The sequence below is a fragment of the Thunnus thynnus genome, chromosome 13 (genome assembly GCF_963924715.1).
Source record: "Thunnus thynnus chromosome 13, fThuThy2.1, whole genome shotgun sequence".
Lineage (NCBI taxonomy): Eukaryota > Metazoa > Chordata > Actinopteri > Scombriformes > Scombridae > Thunnus > Thunnus thynnus.
Window position 1 is genome coordinate 2,717,974 of NC_089529.1, and position 24,939 is coordinate 2,742,912.

Below are 24,939 nucleotides of genomic sequence, written 5' to 3' on the forward strand. Positions count from 1 at the left end.
TGCTTTGGGGGGCATTTTGCTGGCATGGTTTGGGTCCACTTGTCTCTTTAGAGGGAAGGGTCACTGCAAATCAACACAAAGTAGTTCTGAGTCATCGCCTTTATCCTATGATGAAACATTTCTATCCTGATGGGAGTGGTCTCTTCCAGGATGACAATGCCCCAATTCATAGGGCACGAGGGGTCACTGAATGGATTGATGAGTATGAAAATGATGGGAATCATATGCTATGACCTTCACAGTCACCAGATCTCAATCCATCTATGGGAGATCTTGGACTGACGTGTTAGACAGCGCTCTCCACCACCATCATCAAAACACTAGATGAGGGAATATCTTTTGGAAGAATGGTGTTCATCCCTCCAGAAGAGTTTCAGAGACTTGTAGAATCAATGCAAAGATGCATTAAAGCGGTCCTGGTGGCATGTGGTGGCCCAACACCTTACTAAGACACTTTATGTTGGTTTTTCCTTTAATTTGTCACCCCTCTGTACATATATATGCACTCATACATAAATTATGCTTGTATACTCTATACGTACAGTGAACAATGTAAGAAATACATATAATGGCCAATATAACACAAGGAAACACAAATTTAAGATGCACAAAGGAACAAATACCAATTTATTATGTGTGTATCTTGAGTTGTTCAATAAAACTGTCCCATCTATTGATAATATCTTTACTCTCTTTTTACCAGCATTATTTCATAGGATGTAATCTTTATTAGAGAATCAAGCTGCTCTGAATCATTTGAGGGCTAATCTCAGCATTGAAACAATTCCCATGCATACAATTTTAAATTCTAATTGTAATTAAATTGTTCAACCCTGCTGCCTGTGATCTGTCACATAACAGGCGTAGTCTTAGAGTCCTTGATATTGGATTCCTGACTATCCTCTATACACTGAAGGGCCCTGCCCCACAATGGCTGTATGACAGGAAGGTCCCACAGTGCATGAAGAAGGGAGCCTTGTTCCCCTCTACACCTCCAGCACATCTTCTCCTGGCTCAGTCCCATCTGTGTGTAGTAAACTCTGTACAAAACTTTAAATAGGATACCTCTTCCCCTAGCTTATGTTACATTCCTCCCATTATTTAATACAATATGTGATCGTGTCTTCTTATCTCTTTCACATTTCAAGTCATTTTGCCATACAATTCTCAAGCTGTCACAAATAACACTATTCACTTTGCATCACATTTTACAACATACTGAAGCTGTTTGCTTGATGTTAGGGTCTGGAAAAAGCTCCTCAGTCGCATTTGTTCCTTTGTGCATCTCAATGCTTTACACTTGGTACACATATACACATCAAAAGCTGGTTACACAGCTTTTGATGTGTATATGTTTACATGTATCTCCAAACATCTTTACAATTCAAATTATACTGAGCACACATCTCATCAAATAAAAGATATAATTCATCAAGATCTCCCAAAGTATGCACTCCCTTTTTTACCCATCCCAATAAATAGACTTCTTTCCCACACAAATCTCAGGATTATTCTGTACAGACGCATATGTGTGCATATAGGGAGATTCCTTCATCATTTTGTGCCATACACCATACCTTCCTGGAGTGGTCGAAAATAGAATTGATGTCCTGCACACCTGAATTTTTTTTCGAATTTTCGAGATAAGATCTGCAATGGTTTAAATGGTGCCATCATAGTCATTTCTAGTCACACCGTTTTTGCCTTTTCTTCCCTCAGCTTCCAATTTTTAGCCAATTTTGACAATTGAAATCCCATTTTAATAGCTCAATATCTGGGAGTCCAATCTGCATTTTTTTGAATAGATATAGCTAATGGTTCTAAAGCTAAAAGAAATAATAAGGGTGAAATAGGACATCCCTACTTGGTGGACCTTGATAATGTAAAAAAAGGGGAAATCATTCAATTGGTCTGAACAGCAGCCTTTAGGCCACTGTACAGGATATTGATCCACTTCCGGAATTCTGGACCAAACCCAAATCTACCAAGAACAATCAACAGATATTTCCAATTCGCCCTGTCAAAGACTTTCTCTGTGTCGAGAAAGCAGGGCAGTGACAGGGCAGGATCCTGACTTATTGAGCCAAATAAAATGCAGAAGGAGCCAAATACTATCGGAGCTATTGAGCAAATACAATTGAGCTTCTATTTTTGATAAAGCTCATATTTTTCATAAAGCTTGGTCATTATGAATAATACTTGGGAGAACTCTCTCTAATCTGGCAGCTAGGATCTTTGATAGCACCTTTCCATCAGTATTACTCAATGAAATAGGATGATAATTAACAGAGTCCGTTAAGTCTATCCTTTTTGGGGATAAGAGTTATCAGGGCCTCCCTAAAGGACTCAGGTAGTCTTTTTATTTGCAATGTTTCTGTAAAGACATCTATTAATCTTGGGGCTAGTATGTCAATGAAAGATTTATAGTACTCTATGGGCAAAATATCTAACCCCAGGGATTTTCCGTCATTTAATTGTAAGATTGATTTTCTAACCTCTATCTCTGTGATAGGGGCCTCTAAACTTTCTGCCTGTTCTTTGGAAAGTTGAGGTAGTTGTATTCCAACAAAAAAAGCTTTGTAGTCCTCCTCTCCTGAATTATCCTCAGACTGATACAAACTTTTAAAGATATCATAAAAAAACTCTGTCAATGCCCTTTGTGTCTACAATTAGTTTATTTTGTCCGTTTAGAATAGCTGGTATATTGCTATTATTTTCTCACTTTTTTATCTGACTGGCCAAAAGCTTCCCAATTCTATCCCCTTCTTCATTATAACTCGTTCTCATCCAAAATAAAGCAGACTCCACTTCAATGTTATAAAACTCAACGCCATTGACTTTTTAATTTGCATTTTTGTTGAAGCATTGAGCTTGAATATTTCAATTATATCTTTCACCAATTTTTTCTCCAGTTGTTGTATCTGATACTCCAAATTTTCCGCTTTAAATTTCTTTTCTTTTTTCTTTTTAGAGGAGAGCCCTATTAGCCTACTTCTAATAAATGCTTTAGAGGTTTCCCATATTGTTGCCATTTGTTCTGTAGAACCTTAATTCTCTTAAAAAAAAAAACAGAGGTCTTCTGCAATTGAATTTTTAATTTCATTGTGTAATAATTAAGACACCATCTGTATCCTCTGAAAACTTTCTCTTCATGAATCTCCAATAGCAAATCTACCATTGCATGATCTGTTAATGAAGTAGCCCCAATGTTACTATTTATTACATTTTCAGTAAGTTAATTTGAAATTTAAAAGTAATCAATTCTAGACTGACTGCCATGGCGGTGAGACAGAAAAGAATCATCTCTTTCCCTGGGATTAAGTAAATGCCACATATCAGTTAAACCCAGATCTCTCATTAACATACAGATAGCTAGTCTATTTTTTGGTATAACTCTTATAAATTTTGTCTTATCCATGCAACCATCCAGCACTTGATTAAAATCACCTACCAAGATGATATAACCTTCTGCCATGTTAGAAATAATATCATTTAATTCATGAAAGACAACAGGGTCCTCAACATTAGGAGCAAAGCTACTACAAAGATTCATTTTAACCCCATACAATACAATTTCAAGATAAATAAGGCTTCCCTGGCCATCCTTTCATTGTTTCAAAAGATTAATATTCAAATGCTTTTTCAATAAAATAACCATACCATTTCTTTTGTTTGAATACAGACTATACACTGTTTCCAGTCTCTTTTCCCCTTCATTATTTCTAATTCTGTCAAATAGGTTTCTTGTATAAAGGCTATATCCACATTTTTCCCTTTAAAATATGCCAGACATCTCCTACGTTCTACTGGGCTATGAGAACCATTCATATTTCATGTAAACACTTATTTGCCATAGGGAGTCTTTTAGGCATGTGCATTATATCGTTTTAATCATCCAAAGTGCAGCGAATATGTAGTGTAAAAGAAAGAAAGGAAAAGGCAAAAGAAAGAAAAACAAACAAAAAGGGGGGTAGCAGGGACATGAACGCTACCCCTAATCCCATCCCCTTTTCCCTATGCTTGCAGAGCACTGACTGTGAGGCCACCTCGGTCCCCATTTCCCCACATCTTCTCTTCATTCATTCACAGACCGTATTCCATGGCACCATTTATGTCCTCAGTCATAGCTCATATCATCCAGGATATAATAAGGTCAATTAGTTCTTCAGACTGGCTTTCACCTGCCTCTCAGATAAGCGAAGCACAATTATGAATGCTTCCCGACCGATGGTTGACTGCACTTATTGTAGCAGCTTGCAACAAAGCCAAATGGTCCCTTCCTCATAATACACTTGAATCTTGATTTTTTTTTTTTTTTGTGTCAAGTGAATCTGAAGAATTGTAACTTACTGACATTTTAAGCTGATACTGAGCTTTGCAAAAAACACCTCACCAATACCTCCCATTTACTGACTACATCTGGTGACTACATCTTAAAGCTGTGTTCTTGTATGTAATTGCTGATGGAGAATGTTGATATGTTGGTCTCTATAATGGAAATACATTTTGCAATAAAACCTCAAGAGCGGGAGACTCCTGACAAGCAGAAAACATCTGAAAATCTTAAAAGTCCGGGTATCTGAAATGCTTACATTCTAGTCCCTCCATCCCTTGATTATGTATATGAATGACAGGACCTCCTGCTGTTCCTTCATCATACTGCTCTGGAGATAACTCCTAAACAGATGACCCTCATCCCTGACAATAACATTTATGTATAGTATATATGTTAATGGTCACCAGCTGACATTAACAGCATGGAGCCTCCCACATTCGAAACAGTGGAGATGAAAACTGTAGAATCCTACTTACATGCAGGTGAACTTCAAATATTTCACATTAAGTAGATTTGATGTGTTGGAAATTCTCTCATTACTCTCTTTTTTACCAAAGGAAGAATATTTATTTCAAGAAAAACTTAACACCTGCATGAAAACACAGTGACTTGTCACATGAGAGGGAGATGGGAAGCTCTAAGAGAACGGTGTCTAGTGTATAGACATCCTTTGATGGACATTGTTAATATATTCATGTAATGTCAGACAGTTGAATGTATCATGCATTCTGGCAAATGGAACTTTTTTTTCAAACTACACTGAAAAACAAAGATCCACATATCAATGTTGTCTACATTAACAACGCATCATATGATGATACAGAGCTCTTGAGCCTCTTTTAGCTCATTGTTTTGGTTTTTCAGCCCATAGTCTGCTGCTCTCATCGCCATGTTTCCAGCAGTAGCCAGTTTATTTTCACTAATAAACCAACTGTACTCTACCTGCACAGCATCAAACAGCATACAGACAAAGTTAGTGTCTAGCTGGTGAGCCAGAGAGATACTTGAGTTGATGAAAACCAAAAAGATGAGTGCAAATTTGAGATTCATCAGTTGGAAAATATGACTATAAATGACTGCAAATGTTGCTCTGTGTCTGCTAGATGTATAAAAGGGCAGTTGTTTGTTACCACTCAAGCCTTAAGTAAAAAAAACTAGATATTGTGCTTGAGTCAGTCTTGTCAGATTGTTTTAGAGTTCTTCTGTCTGTTCTTCTGTCTGTCAGCTTGGTGGTGTGCTCATTTGTATGTAAAGAAAAAACCCAAAACAAATGAATTTACTATTACAGTATATTAGATTGCATTCATGTAAATAAGATTGCTGTCAGTCCAGTGCTCACTGAAAATGATTAGACATATCTTGCTTAATCATAATACCAGAGAATCTTTTCTTAATGCAAGAGGTAAGTCAAACTGTCTTCACATACTGTGAGTCTTTCTGTTTTGTATTCTGAAAATGGAAAGTGATGGAAAATACAGGAACATAGAAAGCAAAGAGTTACGAGAAAGGTCCCCGACCCGACTCAAACCTGACATCTCAGATTTAATCAATGTGTCTTACACCGATAGTCCAACAAGACACTGTGTCCTCACATTTCCTCTCATTGTATAGTTTTACTCTCCTCGTGTTTCAGAGTGTTATCTGCTCTGCTACGTAGGTGACCGATTGACTCTCTGCTTCCCTGCATGAAAGAACTGCATGACACCAGGGTGAAAGAAAAAAGCAGGAAGCGTCGCTACCTGCATACCAGGTAACCATCTGTTCAACATACCCTCCTTTGAGAGACATTACCAGTCCATCATGACTACAGTCATCTGTCACCTCAACACCTTCTTCCCAAGAGGTGTCACCACACTTTAACACCCCTCCTAAGATTCCTCCTAACCTTTCCACAAACCCTGAAAATCTAATTTTTTCTTTAATGCCTCTAGAAATGTGTCTTTAGACGTTTTTTCATCATGTTTTTGCCTTACAGTTGTCTGCAGTCTGTGCATATAAGTACACATTTATGCACATAAGTAGGTTTTGCAAACTGCTTCCCTCATCCACCTCAATTATGTTCATTTGATAGGATTCTTCGAAATATAATAGACTATTTCTGTATCAAAGACTATTCCTGTATCATGACACACTGATCCAGTGCACAGTAGCTCAGTGGATCCCCCCTTTTATAGCAACAACTCTACACTTTTTCTGCCCGCATATAACTGAATGTATATTCTCTGCTGCCTATTGTGATTCTTACGCTATCATTTTGCGTTGAGATACCATGATGTTGATATGTCTCTTTACTGCTGATAACTAAGCGAGCAAGATTACTTGATACTGTATTTTGTGCAAATGTCATTTCAGCACCCAGTGGCTTACAAAGAACCTTTGAATTTGCTGTCAGGAACTAAACAGCCATGCATTGGTCTCACAAATGCAGTGAAAACTCTTTATAGTCATAGTGTGATTAAGGTGTACAGGTGTATTTGGGTTAAGGTAATCAGAAAATGGTGTTTACATGGTCATTTCTAACTGTAAGTAGAGAGAAAGAGAAGAAGGACAAAGAGAGAGAGAAAGTGAGGAGGCAGACAGAGGAATGCAGCTATAAGACATTACTGTGTAGTGCAGTAATAAAACTCTTCTCCCTCTATACAAAGGCCTTCGGTGCTGTAATACACTTGTATGTATCCACTTCTATGCTGTTGATACCTAGCTTTTCTTCCCATTCTCTAACAATTGCATAACTGCTTGCCTGGCAGACATCTCAGAATGGATGTCAAGGCGCAACCTAAAACTCATCCTTATCAAGACTCATCCTTACCTGCATCGAGACCTGTCCTTCATCATTTACAATACTGTGGTGATGCCAACTCTGGCAGCAAGGAACCTGGTCATGACCCTGGATGATGATACTTTCTGGTGACTATTGCACTCCTCTGCCTTGAGGACGACTAGCCAGCCCATCAGTCCAAGGACCTTGTGTTCAATCATCTCGGGTCAAGGCTCTTCTCTGTTCTGGCCTCACAGTGGTGGAATGAATTCTCCTCTGAAGTCAGTACAGCAGAGTCACCACACATCTTCCACCACAGGCCGAAAATACACCTCTTCAGACTACACCTTAACACTCAATGCTAGCACTGAGTGCACTTGTAAAACACTTGTATCATTGCTCTCTGCACACCCCTGTAGTTGTTTATTTGGGAGGGTTTAGACTGCCAATATTTGAGGACATTTAGCTCTTGTTCCTACTTGGTTTGAATGCTGTTAAAGTAGCTTTGGACAATGTGATGGAGACGTGACAGAGATACGGCACCACCAGACCGGACTAGATTTGTGTATTTTGGTTATCAAAGACTTATATGTCTTTACTAAAATAAGGCTATCAGTTCTCTTAAAGTAGTCAGTGCCTGCTCAGATATTAACACAACTAGTTGGGGCTAGAATTTGTGAGGAGACCATATTTTTGTGCTTCTTCACTCTACTAACATGGGAAGAAAGGGAATGAAGTGAGAATATGGAAGGATGGATAGTTTGAGCTGCACTACACATTTGTGTCCGTTTAAATGTGGCGGAAGAATATAAGTGCATCATTCTGTTGAAGTCTATTTGTGATTCTGTTTGTGCTCTGCAGTAAATGTCATATTCCCCGCCTTTATCTTTGATATTAATCTTTGATATGAGTCACAACTGCATACTGTACACAGTTTGTACAGGATTAAGATGACTTTGTCTCATGAATTTTCATAAATTGGAAAAAAAAAAATAGCTCACATTATGTTTAATTTTCAGGTTCATTCATGAATGAATCACTCACAGAGGTAACACAGTAGCTCTATCTTATACTTTTCTCATCATCTGTAGCTGTACAAAACCATCTGACCCCTCCGCCTTACACAGTTTGAAGCTACTTACTGCTTACTTACCTCCAGGCTTTACCCTTAAAAAAAAAATCTACAACTACATGGGGCTACCTGACATGTTTTCCGTCCTGCTCATCTCCTTGTTACTTTTCTCAGCTCCACATCCCCTGAGTGTGTTTCTTTTTTGTACTATAATATCATCTCTAAAGACTGTAGCGCACTATCCAGTACTTGGAAATGGGGAACTGATCCTCCCTTATTCTCAGATTGGTGCTTGTCTAGCAATGTCTTCAATTCTCTAAAAACTTTGCCCACCAGGTTATTAACTTTTTTTTTTTAACACAGCATATACCTTATATGCTGTTTCTACTCTCCAGATGTTCATCTCTGACAGTGTAAGCAATCTGCCACACGAGTATTTATGATGGTGTCATTATTATTATTATTTTTACATTTTGACCCCTGGTATCACAACTCTACAGTCATAAGATACATATGTTACTGGTCCCAGTCCAGACTCTGTCTCACCTCTTTTGGTCTCAGCTTAGTTGGTCTTGCACTCAACACTATCAACCTTATGTACCCCGTGGGAGCTCACTTTAGCAAACATTTGTTCACTACATCTAATTAGTTCAGTGTGTTTACTGAAGAGGCCAGAAGCCTTGTGCACACTGTCAGAGTTCAAACACACCCGTGGTCCACTGCACAAAGAGCAGACCTGCATCGTCAGCTCATCTGAGTTGAACCTGCTAGCTGGCAGTAAATTCTCTCTCATTCATCACAGTGTTTACTAATCAGTTGGCAGGTTGGGGATTTTCTCAACTGAGGAGTCAACACATTCAGTCCTCCATCTCACTCCGAGTGATTCCTTATGTCCACCTACGTCAGTCTCACCACATCAGGAAAGAGAGGAGGGCTTCTGATGCTTTGGGCAACAATGACCATTTGGCACAGTGGACTATGCCAGTAATGACAAACAATACAATACTTGTCTGCCTGCTTGCGCTCCTGTTGGACTTCACTGTAGCAATGTCAACATGTTCTCGGATCTCAGCAAATACTTTGGTGATTACAACGTTATGAAAACCGATAGAAATGATGGCCCAGGTAGCAGTGGTTCCTAACTTATTTTGTCTGACAACCCACAATCATCAGATGAGTCCAACCCCCCTTTCACTGACACCATCCCATCATGTTCCAAATGTGGGCATTTGAATTGATATTAAACTGGGTTTTATTAGCAATATAATTAGGGAATAACCATGGCTGTATGGTAAATAAACTATGTTTAAGGTTTAAGCAATTTTAACACTTGTGTTTAGCCAAATGCAGATGAGATTTTCAAAGACTTAAAATCTCAGACTGTCATGTTGTCATGGGGGTGGACAAACCACACAACTGATCTCAGACAGGGTGAACTTATTATAAGATCATCCCACTCTGAGAAGTCCAAGATTGGATTTGCAATCATCAGTGAAAACATGTGTGAAGTCACCGTGTGACAGTCACATGTGGAGTTTATATCAGATAAAAGAGAAATATACAATGGCGCAGATGGGATTTACACAAGCCATAAGAAAGGTTTAAAGAAATCTCTCTGACATGAGAGTTACTAGTGAACACACAAATATCTAGAGAGCAACATAGTTCACTGTAAGTTAATAAACCAATAAAAGAAATACATTAAATAAACAGTTTATGTTGTGATAAACCTGAAGTTTAACATTCAAATAATTGCAGAATCACTAAAAGATTGGAGCTGCATGCTTTGATATGCAGTATTTGCCTCGGTACTTTAGTGATCCATCATTCATATCAAGATCTCCACCTGCTCCACTCAGAGCTGCTCTGTCCCTCTGTCTCTCTTTCTCCATAGGTTGTGTTGGTTTGTGTTTATTTTGCACATCTTTGATGTGTTCTATTATGTCACCGCATCCCCTTTTCATCCTCTATGAGGCTTATCTAATGTCTCTCGTTGCATTGTCAATATAATTAGACTTATGGCTATGCACTGTGGTGTGTATGCGTCTGTCTGCTGCATTCCTTCCTCTGGTTTACCGTTCACTCATTGGATACAGCTCTTCTGCTGTGTCAGAATCTTCTCCATAGTGCTCCAATTACAAGTGCACCGGTTTCTGGCTGTGAGAAAATCAAGATGTTTGAAAACTGTAGTGTCACAACAGGATGAAGACACATCTCTGAACAAGGGGACCTGTCCTCACGTGACTTGACTTGATGTGACGCTGAGGATTTTTGTCTCAGACCTTAAATGCAGGATGCACCGATGCGGGAGAAATTTCTCATGCATCAGTCAGACGAGCTGCACAAACACCTACCACCACACACTACTTCCTGTGTTGGCACTGAACATTGACACTGGATGTAAATTATGAGGTGTGGAATCCTCATTCCTTAATTCATCGGGCTGGCCTGTTTTTTTAATAATGGCCACTGTTAAAGGTCTAGTGTATAGAATTTAGTGTCATCTAGCAGAATGGACTTGGCAGATATGGAATATTATATTCTTAATGTTGTTTTAATATATATATATGTTTTAATTAGTGTATAATCACCTGAGAATAAGAATCATTGTGTTTTCGTTACCTTAGAATAAGCCTTTTATATCTACATAGGGAGCAGATCCTCTTCCATGGAGGCCGCCATGTTGCACCGCCGTGTTTCTACAATAGCCCAGAATGGACAAACCAAACACTGGCTCTAGAGAGGGCCTTTCATGTTTTTAATGAGTTTCACAATCACTGTAGGTTCTCCTACATGCTTGGAAGGGGAAGGACACTGATACTGTCTGATACTGACAAAATGCACATCCTACAACAGATTTGCCTTTTCTGAAAATGCTAGTGGGGAAAAACTAATAAATGTAGAATGAAATGTAGACCTTAAGAAAGTGAATATTCACATAATGTACAAATTGCACACAGATTTGAAGAGACACATGGTCAATGAGTAAGGTTTGTTTTGGTCAAGAGGCACTTTGAAGTAGAGGGAGAGGCAGTCTAAAGGGTGTGTGAAGGGTGATAATTATTTAAAAGTGCTTTTCAAGACACTGAATTTTCCACCATAACTATCGACTGCTCTGTTTTGGTTGCTCTAAATAAAGAAATGTTCATTATCTTCGCTCAGAAATCCACTGGGATGCATCGATGGAAGCCCTGTTGTGTTGGCAAGTGAGCAATGCTGTCTCCTCACCAGGCATAAATACAGTATTGATTAGCCATTCTACACAGCTTTCACTGTCATTTTTCTACCCCGCTCGCCATGAAGAATTAGTGGACAGTAATCACTCTGCATCCTGCCGGCAGCAGTGTCCACCATTAGAGATAGTCCTTTTTGGTACCCAATAAATCATACTCACACACTCGCACCAGATCCACCTGTCACCATGAAGGATTCAGCAAGTAGAGCGTGGAAATAGTGCCTTTGTTATTTGTTGCTCTGAAAATCAGGTCAGGCAGTGTCTGTTTTTTTCCAACTTTTTTTTTTCCTTCAGTGCAGTGTGATTTGAGGGCATTTTCACACCTGTGTTGTTTAGTTCGGTTGAATCGAACCCTGGAGTATTCACCCCCCTTGGTGCGGTTCATTTGGGCAGGTGTGAACACAGCAAATTGCACTGCTGTGTGGACCAAATCAACTGGACCAAGACCTTGTTGAAGAGGCAGTCTCGGTCCGGTTACAAATGGACTCTGGTACGTGTCGTTTGTGGTATGAACGTGAGCTTACCTAGATCCGACCCAACTGTAGGAAGCATTGCACATTCTTTGGATTAAACCAGCTCCCGTAGCCAACTGTGCCGTGCATTATGTTATTATTATTATGCATTATGTAGTGGTATGTGCTCAGTATGTCCTCCCTTCTCCTGTGTGTGTGTGTGTGTTTGTTTAATACATTAATGGGAGACCCAAAACATTGTTCTCCAGACGTTGCCTTGAAGTGCGTTCAAATGTGCCATTCTGCCCGCATATTTTGGCTTGGTATATGGCCCAAACAATTATGAAATGCCTATTCTGCCGATGGTCTATTTGGACAGCTATCCTAGAAGAAAAACAAACTCCTTTCTCCGCCTGCCAACCCCACAAGATTTCTGACCAATGAACAGAGTGACAGCTCCCACATGGCTTTTGGTGATACATTTTGGTTTGCTTGAAATTTTGGCGAACCAAAGGGAAAATGCAACAAAGTAGCAACTCATCCACTGATTTGGACCAAAGAAAACAAACTATAGTTGTGAAAACCATATTTGGACACTGTTTTTTTTGATATTTTATCGCAAGTTACTAGAATCGGACAGTTCCCTGGGATTTCCTAAAAGGGCTGCAGCTTACTGTGCAGGATGTACAACTTGTAAATCGGGTCTGTGTCACAGCTGAAACCAGCAGGGAGATGAGGCATCAATCTGCTAGTACCAGCACACAGATGCTAACATTCACATGAATAAGTTAAACACCAGAGGGACTTTGAAATTGTCTTTCAGGAAGTAGTGAGAGCGAGAATCCAAAACATTTTCTCCTCACAATAACAGTAAGTCACATTGAACAAACTGTAATTATATAAGATTTCAGCACATCTGAATAGTATACAGTACTGTATATCACAGTGAGGCCCAGTCTGATGTCAGTCCAACACTCCAGAGGAAGATATCTGGACAACCACTGACCAGACTGCCATGATATTTGATCTTTTTGGTACTTGTCATGGTCTCTAGACTTTATTTCCTGATGATTTTTGTATCCCGCACCACTGTGAGGTTAAACTTTTCCTTTGACCAACACTTTGGTCCATGATTAGGTGGCTGGAAAAGTAAAGGTGTTTGGTAAAATTTTTATTATTATCTCTGTGGATGTCAATGTGATTACTATACTGCATAGTTCACAATAAGGTCACTTTGAACAACAATCAATATGAAGATTACAACAATAACATTACATCACTACAATAAGAAGATTCTCAACTAGCACAGATCACATGCAAAGAAACTGAGAAAAGAAAAATACTAATTCATATAATTATCTGATCTGACACCTCAATTGTTTAGGTTTAAATATATATATTTGTTTAGGGTTAGAGAAAGATTATGGTTTGGGTTAAAATGACCACTTGTCGAATGATTGTCATTGATTGTTGTTAAAACCACCGACAGCAGTCACTCATGTTTTAATGACCCATTCATTAACCCTGACTTATTCCTTCTGTGCACTTTATGGCTCTATAACAACATCACACAACTTCTTTCTTTTCTCCGGACGAGAGTCATGATTACCACGACCACTAAAGCTCTTTGTTGCTTGAACATGAACATATTTTTTGGGGTATTGCTCAAACAACTGATACTGTCATAAAGGTTTTTAATTTATAGTACATTTAGTCCTTGCTCTGTCTATAAGTGTTTGCAGCACATGTACAGGTCTTTCCAATGAGCACTTTAAGATCCCCTGGTTGGCTGGAGGTAGTTCATGTGATACTGATTGAGCACTTTATTTTCTGTATTACTATATGAGAGAATGCATCTTCTTCTTTATGCAGGTAAAATACACACTGGTCAGCTGTCATGCTCATTACCTTGTCATCAAATATACCTTATTTGTACAACCAGAACTGATGAGGTGATTCAAGTTTCTCAGTGTTTTGACATTGTGTCATCAAATCTAATGTGAATATTCAACCTCATGGAAAATATGAGAAAGAAACGTAAATGGCACAAGTTCAAATTATTTACACATTTCGGTAACTTACTTAACTTAAAGTACCCACCAGTTTAGAACAGTAACTGTTGGTATTAGTGGAGATAAATTTCATTTTTTGTAGGTATTATATTACCTAAGAGATGTGGCTGTTAATAAATACAATCTTTAATCATATTTTTTGTGCAATTCATTTGCAGAAACATCACATTCATTAGTATAAATGCTTCGACTTTCAGCAAGGAATAGTTTTTAAAGTTAGGTTGCAGCTGGTACATGTGGTAATGGCTTAGGGAATGTTTCTGTGTTGTTACACATGTAGGCTGCACCTTAAACTCCCAGAGCTACTCCTCCTTTCATCCTTTCCCGACTCATTTTCTCTCTTGCACAGACAGTAATCTTCATGTTGTCATGTTAGCTACCGTCCTGGTCAGGCAGGAGATGAGAGAAACCGCTTAAAGACATCCCTTGGTTTAAGATACAGGTATATTCTGTGCATGTGTCCGATGTGCTAGTCTCCAGAATGATGAGTGTGTAGCTTGGGATCAGCTGATTTTTAAGAAATAACCTATAATCTAATGTTCATTGACTGTACTGTACATATAAATGTTTGCTGCTGTTATATCAATTGATACAAAACAATGATTTAATCTATGTCTGGTTCATGGAAGCTGACACACAGGAGGTGTAGGAGCACGGTAGTCTTCTTTAACACCTGAGCAACTGTGACTGAACAGACACTGAAAGAAAACTGCTCCGTCAGCACAAGCTATTTTTAATTTGCTTACAGTATGTCGTGCAGGATGTTGCAAGAAGTCCTTTGAACAAGCCAGACCAATCAGCAATGGGTCGTGCTTAATATCAAATGAAGCATATTAACACTTTAAATATGTCCAGGAACCAGTGTTAGTATTAGAGTAAAATTTGATTTTTTTTTTTTTTTTTACCAAAATCAGAATAGGAAGTCTTTTTGGTTATTAATCTATACTTATCTTTTATGCATCTGGCCTCAGGTCTGTTTTTGCCAGACCAGCTTGTGTTTCTGAAGTATAAATGCATTTTTATATACTGACAGTTAACATGATATAATATTTAAGGATGCATTCCATTTTTTTGATACTCTCTCCATGTATATACACCAGAACAATTTTTTCTTTGTTTATGTCACTTATCCAAAAAACGTCATATGTCAGGTCCCTTACAAAACACAAACAGACAAAAATTACAACAATAAATTACAACAACAAAAAAAACGATTTTAACATAAAAACAGGGTCATCCTCTAAGAAAAGTTACTTTTTGCAAATGCTAGTTTCAGGTGAGAGGTGCTAGTAACCATTATGCTGAAGTAATAGATACATAGTCTGGTTGTATAATGTTAATAGTAGGTACATTGTAAAAATCCAAATGATGCTTCCCAGCTATCCCAGGGAGCTTGATAAATTATAGAAATGTATTTTTTCATCAATGTTATAACATCAAGATGATTATTTCTAAGATATGTAAACAACACCATAATCCAAAGTGGGTATCTTTTTTCTACATCTCTAAAGCCAATTTAGCATCTATCTGTAATTATCGTGAACCATGTTCATTGAGATGCTTTACAAATACATCAGTGTACATTTGGCTTCATAATTCAGGCTGTTTGTATCTTTCCAACAGCACAGAGGATGCTTTGTAATAAGCCAAAGCCCCTCATGTTTATATCTAGGGTCATCGATTCCCTGCCTCATTCCATTTCACAAATGAATAAGTGTTAGCCACTTAAAACTAAATTTAAAAAAAACATGCATTTAGCCAAAAATAGTGAGGGTCAAAGGATATCTAGTCAATTACTCAGAGGAACGATGTGTTGTGATCTAGTGTTATTAGGCAATGTAGATCACAGGAATATCTTTCCCAAACTAATTTCCTTTGTATTCCTCTCTAGTGTGGTTTTAACTGGCTTGAATGAATTGGGCATCAAAACAAGTAAAAAAAAAAAAAATATATATATATATATGTATATGTGTATATATATATATATATGTATATACATACAAAAAGTATAAAGTCAAGAGCAGACTTTTTCAAAGTGTGTAGCAGAATAAAACTAATTGCAGTCTCGTGTGTTCTGCATCTGATTTGTTCGAATACGTGCAAATTCCTCTGCAAGTTCTGTTGGTAATAAAAAATGTTTCATCTTCTGCTGAAGTCACTCGGGCTCATATCAAGTGCTGAGATACAGGTAGTGAGAGGATTGTTCTAAAAATGCTTTGGAATGAAAGGTTTCAACTCTTGACAATTCATCACTTGAGCAGATACACATACTGGTCAGTTTCCCCCCTCTGAGGGGTTCTCTTAGCTTCTTGCAAGAAGACAATGTCTAATTGTTGATTATTGAAACATCATTTTTAAAAAAGCATTTTCAGCTAAATTGTTAGAAAATGGAGCTACCTAAAAATAGATTCCTGTTTATTACAATGTGGGTCTTATCTTTGTAGCTTTGGCCGTCTTCTCCATTAGATATAATAAAAACACCAATTAACATGCTGAAAAACGACTCTCATCCCAAGACAAAGCCCTCCAGTGGCCATAGGAGTTGTGACTCTTGTCTGTCAAAAGAAAGGAGGATTAGTGTGATGTTGTTGTAGAGCCACTAGGTCAGCAAAGGGAAGAGTTTGCTTCCATGCAACTGTTTGCTTTCATTCTCTCCTCCATGTACATTTGGCTAACCTGGTGGTCTGTTTAAAACCTGTCTGATTGCTCATGTTTTCTGCCCAATCTGACCTTTTTTTTTAGTAATGTAACCTTGTTCCTTGATCTCAGCAATCACATTGGTAGGTACAATTCTATTATTACTGAAAATGAGGAACATTTTAATAAGTCAGAATGAATTTAACTGCAGTTGAATAAAAAAAGCAGCTGTTACTACACTGTAGGTACTCTCCAGTGCACCAGCAGCTCTACTACACATGTTTGATACAGATGTTTTGCCTATTTTTTGTGTTGTCTGAAGGACACAACTCTGAATGGAAGACTTTACTAAGACGGAGTACGTGAGATTGCGTCTTTCCACAAAGCATAGGAGCAACTGCCCATGCAATGAAACTGTTGATTTATCATCTCTATCAAATAATTTGAAGGATCAAGCAATGCAAGGTTAAACATCTACTGAGCTTTTGTGTTTTCTCCCATTATAGGTGGCGTACATACAGTGACAGACATGTGGGTAGTATCAACTTTGTATACTTGGAAACTTTCAAACTGATACAAGATGCATTGTACATATACAGAAACTGATTCCATTTTGACTGTACCAGAAGGCACAATCCCTGTTTGAGAAGATTTTTTTTATTGCCTGTACAATTCTAGTTTAAGACGCCAGCTGAGGTAGCTCAGGGTCAGCTATAGAACAGCCCACTTAGAGCTGGAAGGAATTCAGAGACTTGGAAAATGACAATGAAGCTGGGTGAATGCTGCTAAACAAATACCCCAGTGGGGGAAAAAAATGTTTTTCCTACAATGCAGCCCTGAGGCAGGATGCTTGTTCAAATGTTCACCATTTGAACTTATTTTGTATTGTATGGTCAAAAAACATATAGCATTACTGTTGAAAGCACTTTTATAAAATCCAGTAGATTTACTGTCTAGCATTTTTTAGCACCCTTTGCCCTCGGTGTATTATCCTTGCTTTGTGTTGAGGCTTGTTTACAGTGAAGGGAGCTTTTGCTTTTTGTGGCGTTGCCCATGCTCCTTCCCTCCACGTCTTGATGGAAAATGGGGCTTAGTTCCCTCTTTAACACTGTGATCAGGGATATTTGGAATCAGCACTATACATTTGAGACGTGGCACACGCGAGTATAAAAATGTTGCATAACATTCTTGTCCCATTGCAAATGAAATTAAAGGTCACTCCGGTGTGCGCAGGCAATTCAAACATAAGCCACTTTACATCTTCAGACTACAATAAAAGATATAATTAGATGCATTTGTGTCATGCCAGCTCACAAGTACTGCCAGCTCTTGCATCAAAAGCTTATTCATAACCTTTTGCTTGAGAAAATGCTAATTTGTTTGTATTTGGATCATGGATTGGGCTCTGACAAGGAGGGGCAGAGAGGAGAGCAAAGCTCAGTCTGCTGAAATCACACATCCGCAGCTCAGTAATGCCTGTAAGCCTCAGGTTTGCTGGCATATCCTTACTTGCTGCCTGACTGAGAACACAAGCGTTCGCGCAAGACAAGTCGCGGTTTTCAGTGATTATGGTACAAAAACTGCATCTTGCATTGCATTTGACTTCCCATGAAACCTTGGAATAAAGGGCTTTAAGCACAGACACTCAGAATGATTTATACATGGGTAGGTCTGAACACTGTCTTTCCCAACCTGCCCTGTGTTTACACAACCCATGATTTAACACAGTTAATTTATAATCCACCAGGGTCATTGGCTATTTAAGTACAGCTACCCACGCTACACTTCTCCACCAGGCACTTTTCTCTTTACCGAGTCGATTAACCTCTCCCACTGCAAGTGGAAGTGGATGAGACTCTGCCTGGGTTATGGGGCTAACCAAAAAAGGCTCATCCCTCTGCTGCAGTAAAAGGCTCAGAGGTCAAAACTGCCCCCTCAGCGCCCAAGCCAGGCTGCTGATCTTTATTCAAAGCTACAACAAGCACATAACTCGCCAAAATATAACCCTCTGCACTGCCTGTTCAAAGAGAACCAGGGCACAGTCTATTTTAAATATTCACCCTGGCTCTGTTGCAAGTCCTGCTAAGCACACAACCGAAACTGAAGTATATTTTGTGGGGAAGTGGGAAAAATAAGTTATATCAACCAAAAATGCACCTAAATTTGTGCCATATTATGTCCCTGTTCTTTGAAAGGTGAACCAATCCGTTATCAATCAGGACGAGCATCTGACTTGGGCAACTTAGAATAGATTAATGGTGCTTTTAAGTTGCCTAATCACAGCTTTCAAGATAATGAAGGTCATTGCCTGTTGTGTAGGAAACAGAGCATGTCATGTGAGTAGAGAGGAGTTAATTTAACTTGAGAAATGGACGAAAGTCTTCCACTTAAGCCCTGTCCAAATAGCTTCACACTGGTGAACACAGTGCTGCAACTAAAGAGCTGTGCCTGATCAAGTGGGAAGCACCACTCCTCCCCACAACCTCTTAATATTATCCAGCCCTCAACCATGACTTCATCTATAAGGGTTGGTTCATGTAATTAAAAAAATAAGTAAATTAATAAAATACATGTTTTCTCACTTTTTGGTTTTATTCATCCACATTTTGAGATATTCATCTCCGAGTACCTGAACCATGTTGTCTCAGTCGTGCTTTGAGCTAAATGTTAACATGAGTGACAATGCTAACATGCTGATGACTAGCAAGTGATATTTACTATGTTCACCATCTTAGTTTTGCCTTGTGGCAAGCTAACATTAGCTAATTAGCACTAGACACAAAGTACAGCTGAGGCATTAGCAAAACCAAAGCAATGGACAGGTTAAAAAGTTAAGGAATTGCCAAAATGATTACAATTCATCCTGTGGGGAACATGAATGTTGAACCAACCAACTGACTGACAGACTGACATTACCATTCCCAGTGCCATGCCACTAAATGGCCAAAAATTCAAAAGATTTATGTTATTCCAGCAACAATGTGCTGGTGATTTCACAGACTTTGCTGTGAATTTTCATCTAAACTACTTAAATAATTTCAAAACTGTCAAAACTGTTGACAGCGAGTATGTGTGAAATCCTTCCCTATTAGTGTGCGAATTCTGTGTAAATGTACCCATTATATAGAGTCCACATAGACTTCCATGGAATAGAAAAAAGTAGTTTCCATGAGATGTACACTACTTTCTGCTAACAATCCCACAATGCAATGTGCTGCATTTTATAGATGTGGGAATTACCACTGTGTGACTCCACAGCTGACAGTGATGAAGCGCAATGATGATAACTAGTAAGTGTCCAAAACCTCAATTTCCTGCTCACTGTTGAGTAAACCATTGAGTGTCTGTTACACAGGGAGCAGTGAATGAACGAACGGGCCAGTGATTTGGGACACAGCCAGTCTCTTGATTATCAAGAGTAATTGTTCTGGAGATGTCGCTATTTAATATTTTAATGGAATTTTTCAATAATCTGAGCACTTCAAATTGAATTCTGGGGAAAACTGGAAAACACGCAAGACTAACTTTGCAAATATAAATCTGTATTACAAGATGTGACAGAAACTACACTCAAGCACCTCTAAAAAATAAAAACTTCTCATAGTTTGTATTAGCCCACGTTGATGACAAATGGCTGCATTGTACAGCATATGCATAAAAAATAACAACTGTTCCGCAAGTTGAATCATACATCTTTTTGTTAACAATTCAGTGAAAGGAGACTATTTAAATGCCTATTTTATGCAGTAAACCCATCTGGTACTTCAAGCTGATTAAAACACTGGCTAAGAATTATTTGAAGCAACTCCTGGACACAAGTCTAGTGAGTAGGAAGTTTGTGTGGCAAAAGACATATTACCTGAAACCATGATGATACAATTAGCAAATACTTGGCAGGATTGAATTAAGTAGATCAGCCGATTTAAGTACGTGGTCAAAACATTAGCTCTCACTTCCTCCTTGGTAGTCTAAAAGAACCACAATATGAATTATTTCTATTGAAGCAGTCTGGCTCAAGGCTAAAGTGATGTTTATTGCAGTATGGCTAAAGTGACTGTATAGTAAGCGTACCGTACCACGCTTACTGTATAGTAAGCGTGGCTTTTGCTTTGAACGCACCAGGGATGTCTCTTTCTGTTGGCTCCTACATTTAAAATTGCCATTTTCTATCTGTAATTCATGCATAATTGCCCTGTTGTTTATAGACATTTTTATTGGTCAAGGAACAACACAGCTTAATTTACCGTCACATTTATTCTCTGTGATCATGCAGTGCTGAGTCACATAAAAGGATTTGGACAGTGAAACAGGCCTACATTTATTAACATTTTTAAAGGATGCTACATTATTTAAATAGTAATCTCTTATTGCCATGTAAAAAAAAAATAAATAACAGAAGAAGTAGCTGGCAGAAGAAGCTCTTCCTTTGCTCCACAGTTATGGTTTTGGAAATTTTCTATGGCATTCCTGTTTGTATTGGATAGCAATTAACTAGAAGTGAAAACAAAGAAAGGAAAGGAAGGGAAAGAAAAGCAAACCGCAGAATTAGTTTCATGGAGGCAAGAGCAAACATAGCATAGCACACAGCACATCCAGTCCTCAGTTTAATCAGCTGAATATGACAATACTTTGTGAGTCTCATTGTTATGGAGGCACCAGTCTTCCATTAGCGAGCTCTTTAAACATCTGCCAGGAGCTAGATGAAGAGTCTATATTGTCTCAGCTCACTATATATCCAGAACCATCTCTGACAATTTCCCTCCCTCCTACTATCCATCTCTTTCTCTCTCTATCTATCTCTGCCCATTGTATCTCCTACACAATGTCTCCCCCCTCTCCCCCCTGTCTCCAACTCCCCCCCACCCCCCCACCCCCTCTTGCCACCCCCTTCTCTCCCTCCATCTATCTCCATCTCAGGCTCTCTCTCCTTCCTCTCCTATCAGATTAGCTTTAGCTGGGTCGTTCTACCTCTCATCTAATTTGCCTGGCGGTGTCTGATTGGCATGTGAATCACAGCGATGTCAGAGCTGCCTTGATATTAATTGTTTCTAGGTGTGTGTGTGTGTGCGTAGGTGTCTCTGAATCACGTGCTCGCTTTTCAGAATCATTGTAGGACTCCACTTTTTTATTATTTTATTTTTTTAATTCCTCCCGTGGATTATAAACAGTCTGTTTGTGTCCTATGATATCCGAAACACAATATATATCCATTTGAAAGGAGCAATTTTGGGTGCAACTGTCATTTGCATTTTCCCACTGCTATAAATGTCAGTTCCAGCAGAGATAAGTGTTGCGCCGTAAAATGTACACATGTTGTTCAAAGCAGAGGTAGCATTTATTTCCATATCATCTGTCAGCATTAGTTACATCAGTCGAATTTATTCAGATAAATTATCTCCCTCTTTTCCTCGGGTAGCAGACGTCTACAGCAGGCTGGGGGCCCGGCTGAGTGGTTGAAGGACTGCTATCCGTGCGTGAAGCGAATACCCCTGGCAACTATTGGTTAGCAATATATTATAAATAAATAGCTGGGATGGAGTGATTCTTATGAAGTCTTAATATTGCCTTACAGTACGTGTCTTACGGATAGCTCAGGATACAGGAAGAGCATGGCAGGATGTCAGCTGCAGGTCAGGGGAGATTTTGCTTGAGGGAACAATCTGGCTTCCAAAACAGCTTATTGCCTTCACACACACTTTTACTCTCACAAGACTTTGCCATCACGACACTGTAGCTGCTGCCTTGGTACCCACTTTTGAGAAGGGAGGAAGGAGCTGGTATTATTGTCTGTTTGTACAAATATACTCAGGGGGATGTTGCTTTTGTCCTCTGCATGGGGGGCTGTTTTCCCCTGCTGCAGTAAGTAAACTTAGTGCTTTGTTTCCTGCTCTATCCTATCTCAGCAGCTCTTAACAATGAGGATTTTAATTGTACTGGCTGCGCAAATGAAACAAAATTAATTCCATCAGCAGTCAGCAGATGCATATTTTTGGTCTTTTACTTGTTTCGAGGCAATCTGCTGTGAGAAAATTAACAGTTTTAAGCAGTAAAAAGAGCTCTGGCTAACTCTTTCAAAGTCAGAGGTTGCTGTTTGTCCGGGGAGTCAGCAAGCCTCTGAATGCCAGGCTGAGCAAGGCAAAGATGACAGTCAGGAAGCTAATCCTCTGAAATTATTTGGTCGGCAGTCTCTGAACTTCCACATTATCTTCCTCTGCATACCGCTGATGATTTAAACGCCTCAGCCCACTTTTGACAGGTGAATACAAGCCTGAACCAGCTTTTCTAATAGGCAAACCTTATGGAATGGCTCCATGTTTTTGGCCTCCAGTTTGAATTTCTTGTATACAGAAGGTGTGAGGGGACCTTTATTTTGAGATAAGGGAGCTGACAGACCAAGCAGCCAAAGCCGCAGAGCTGAAATATGCTTGCACACTGGTTTCAAGGCAGTGAGTGATGGTGGATGGCATTATTTGCAGGTTCCTTGTTGGTACACAAACCACAACAGATATCTTCATTTAATACGTTCCCTCAAGTATACTGGTGCCACAAAACACCTGCTTGGCAACGGAGAGGAAATGTTTATTAAGTCAAACAAATAAATAAACATGTCACAAAACCAAACAAGGAAGAATTAATTCCCAAAAGTAACGCTAAGCTACAAAAAAATTCCTCAACACGCTATTAAAAGTGTATTCGATAATAGTGATTGTATGAAAAGAAAAATGTTTAAAAAACTTTCACACCTGTCAAAAACTGCAAAATTTCATATATACTGTATATTAATATAGTCAAGATAGTTTTTTATTCTGTTTTACATCAGCAGATACACACAATTCTGAAAAATAATAGAAACAAAACGTTGCTGGAAATGTCACAGTGTTTTCAAACTAATAACATGGTGTCCATTCTAGCCAACCTTTAAAGATAAGTTTCCAGCATCAACCATTCAGTGACAAGGAACTTGAGTCAGCTGACCTGTCCTTCACACAAATTATATTTGAAACTTTTTTCCAGAAAGTGTGAGGTGGTGTGACTAATTCTCAAATAGTTATTAGATGTTGGAACATGATCACTCATTAATTTCCCAGTAGAAATGATGAGACTAAAGGCTCGGTCAAACTAGTATTATAAACTGTGAAATGTAGGGGTGAAGTAAATTCATTTCAATAGGGTCGACGCGCACGTGAGGTCGAGTTTAATCTGCATGGAGCGTGAGTTCAACTTCAGAGAGAAGCTGAAGAAGAGAATAAAGTCCCCAGAATTCCATCCATGAAGGTCTAAAAGCAAACAGGCCTACTTTTACGGTTCATTTAAGTCTTTGTCACTGATAATGAAAGGGTGACAGTACTGTCATTTTATGTAAGAAAAAAATGTGCTACAAGTGAATGAAAAAGCAGGAAAGCATAGCTAACATTGGCATTTTAACATTAGCAAGGAAAAAATAGTTCCAAATTGATGCTAAGATTAAACATTAGTCAGCTAATGTGCTGTTCAATAGAGGCTTGTTGTGTTTGGTGATTTTGTGTCAAGTAGTAACAGCACCATAACCTTTTTATCCTGAGTGGGAAGTTTATTTTAATTCTATTTGTTATATATAAGTTTTGAAGGCAGTATGATTTGGGGCACACATAATTCACTACAAAACACAGATATTGACACGAGACATGTTTTCAGCTTTATATAGGATATATTATTTTAGACTCCGTTTCACACAGCTTTATATTATACATACATGTATAATAGATTTACACTTTTTATCACATTTGTCAGATAAAGATCTGGTATTATGGCATATTTTGAGTATTTTTTATTAATTCTGAGTCTATTTTTAAACTTGTCTGTGACATTTTATTCACCAAAAGTTGTTTAGATTTCTCTAAATCCATCTTTCTTTACAGCCCAGATTCCACTCTGTCCTCCAGCTGTCTGTTTCTGAAGTTATTTACATAAAATCAGCATTATTAATGACCACCTACTCTGATTGGCTGGAGGTGTGGCACCCACCTTCACCTCCAGCAATCCGGAATACTACCTAATGAATAATTCAAGATACCTTACGCTGCATCTTTACATGGAGTAACGTCTGCAGCTGGAGAGGTAAGGCAGTATACATCACATATCCTGAATGAAGGGAAGAACCTGCTGTTGCACAGTTGAGATTTCAACAGGATGTTTCAGAACAGTAAGATTGTGTCTAAGTTTCCTCACAAAGTAAAAGTCATTTTTTCAAATGTAGCCGGAGGGTGCTAGCATAGCTTTAGCACAGATATATTATATTCCTTTAGCTGAGGAACAGTGAGAAACAATGTTTAAAACTTCATCCAAAGATTGAAGATGAAAAAGTTGAAAATCCTGCAGAGTACTGAGTCTTGTTAAG

General features: G+C 38.6%; 1 protein-coding gene and 1 long non-coding RNA gene across 3 annotated transcripts in view; one reads left to right on the top strand and one right to left on the bottom strand.

The window, feature by feature from the left end:
* Nucleotides 1-24,939, bottom strand: part of opcml (opioid binding protein/cell adhesion molecule-like) — a 348,322-nt gene that overhangs the window by 245,248 nt on the left and 78,135 nt on the right. The gene's annotated exons all lie outside the window — the stretch shown is intronic.
* Nucleotides 1-24,939, top strand: part of LOC137195147 (uncharacterized) — a 121,243-nt gene that overhangs the window by 38,796 nt on the left and 57,508 nt on the right. The window contains exons 2-3 of one of the 2 annotated variants that reach the window (XR_010931078.1): nt 5,994-6,086; nt 7,084-8,928. The exons of the other annotated variant lie outside the window; for it this stretch is intronic. This is a non-coding gene — a long non-coding RNA (uncharacterized lncRNA). Of the gene's footprint in view, nt 1-5,993; nt 6,087-7,083; nt 8,929-24,939 lie in introns of those variants that run through there. 2 annotated transcript variants of the gene reach the window in all.